The following is a 2374-nucleotide window of genomic DNA, read 5'->3' as shown; positions in this document are numbered from 1 at the left end:
GTTTAGAAATGTTGAGAATAAGTAAAGGGAAAACAGTCGCAGTACGTTGAGTTTCACTCTAGAGTTTGAAAATCAAGTAATGTAGAAGTGTAGCTTTATGAATTTGCTTGAAGAGATTGAAATATACGTACATAAAACAAATCACCACAAAATTTCCCCAGTGAACAGACCGAACTAGCCAATATAGCCATTCTTCAAAATTTCATTCACGTGCTTTTCAATTTAAAGGAAACACTACTCCTTTTCACAATAACATGTAGACACTAACGCATCATGAAACAGTGAATAATATATAACAGCTTGATTTGTCATACAGTACCTTCAAGAACCAGCTATATCTTAAAAAAATCAATGGAAGGTCCACTGTTTTAACATTTATTTATGTTCATCCATCAGAAATCATTTACTGTGCTTCCAATGTATGCTTCAACATTTACATAAAACTCATTTGACCACAGTTGTAATATTTATTTATGAACTTCTGGTTCTTATCAATTACTATGGTTCCAATGTATACCATAATATTTATGTAATGCAACTGCAGTAACACTTTATAACAAACTGACTACTTTATTTGTTTATCTTAATTTTAGTCAGTTCCTTTTTAATGTAAATAGCAAGTAATAGAACATTAGTAAAAGATTAGTAATCTGAAAATTCCTACCTTTGCATACATGTATATAATGAAATATCTGAGAGAGTGGAAGTCTTTGGATTGTTGTTATTGTAATATCGCCATTTTTGTATACATGCCTCTATGTGGTGAAACTTCTTAGTATGTGAGTGGTGCTTTAGATTATACATAAAAATGCGCATCATGCAGTTTTCGCTGCTGCAATGTCACAAGTAGTGTGCGTTGGATCGCAATGGCGTGGATTTTTAATCGTAAGTAAACGAACCACCTTCCGTTTAATAATTTGCTTAAAATCGTTGTGAGGGACACTTACAGTTAAAAGGAGATTGTCCCCCATCTTGTTTTTGTTGTAGGGCACCACCACCCCAAGGAAATTTCATCAGTTGAGAAAACAAAAAAGCCAAAACTAATGTAAAATGCATCTCAACGTGAACTGTGAACTATCCGTCTGAAAACGAACCTGTCGGTTAGAAACCAGTAACGGCGCTATTTAAATGATTAAACGGTACTCTAAAAAGTGACTAGTTGCTGTCATCTTCTATGTAAGAATTAACCTATAGACTGCTGAAGGCAATGGTTGTGTTGTATGTAAAAGAAACTACTATGCTACTACTACAAAAAAAGAAAGAAAAAGCAGTCCATAAGTGAAAAGTGGACTGGAATAAGTAAGTTTATACATTGTAAGAAGTGGCTTCATAAACCATGCACAGATGAAGCAGGTATGTGTAACGAATGTGCTGTGAAACAGCTGATATCAACCATAGAACGGTCGGTAATTGCAAAAGAAACGTTCAGTTAATATAACTTGACAATAAACTATGTAATAAAATTAATGATGGGATCAAATATATTTTGCCACATTACCCCGATGTTTGTGATGAGACGCCTAGTAGTCCAACCTGCAAAAGATACATAGTACAAGACAGGAAAGTTATGATTTTATCTCATACGTCGGTTTTCAGTTTGAAGAAACATTGCCAGACATATGTGATTAATTTAGTTTTTAAAATCTTAAATTTCCCATCATAACTTCGTATATAAGCGAAAAGCAAGACAACTTCTATCTGATTTTACAGAACTTATGGCAGCTTTTGTTCTGTTCTTCACTTTTTCTACATCACGAGGTAAAGGGGAGATGAAAACACTTTCCTTCATACATCCCCACAAGAAAAAATCACATGGGGTCATGTCTGGCGAGCTGGAGAGGCAAGAATGCAGGGCACTGTCTAGAGGTCCCGTGCGACCCGGCCAGCTTTGAGGCAGAGTTTCACTGAGAAACTGACGTACGTTGTTGTGCTGGTGTGGTGGAGCTCCGTCCTGTTGGAATATGAAGCCATTAGAGTCATTCCGAAATCACGAAAAAAGTCAATTTCGTTTACGTCAACAGCTCAATCGTTTGCCGAATAATTCCCACCACATCAGAAGTGCGAGGTCGACCTGGACACTTACCTTTGCACAAGCATCCTGCCTCTTTGCACTGACGATATCAACGACGAGGATTGTGCACATCTAACATTAAGATGCTGACTGCTTCAGGACAACTGCTGCCACACAAATGACTTTTTACAACTGCCAAGTTACGAGTACAGCTGTCTTCCTTCCTTCAAAATGGTTCAAATGGCTCTGAGCAATATGGGACTTAACAACTTAACATCTTAGGTCGTAAGTCCCCTAGAACTTAGAACTACTAAAACCTAACTAATCTAAGGACAGTACACACATCCATACCTGAGGCAGGAT

Source organism: Schistocerca nitens, chromosome 4, assembly GCF_023898315.1.
Source record: "Schistocerca nitens isolate TAMUIC-IGC-003100 chromosome 4, iqSchNite1.1, whole genome shotgun sequence".
NCBI lineage: Eukaryota > Metazoa > Arthropoda > Insecta > Orthoptera > Acrididae > Schistocerca > Schistocerca nitens.
The sequence above is the reverse complement of the archived record's forward strand: the minus strand, read 5'-3'. Positions refer to the sequence as shown.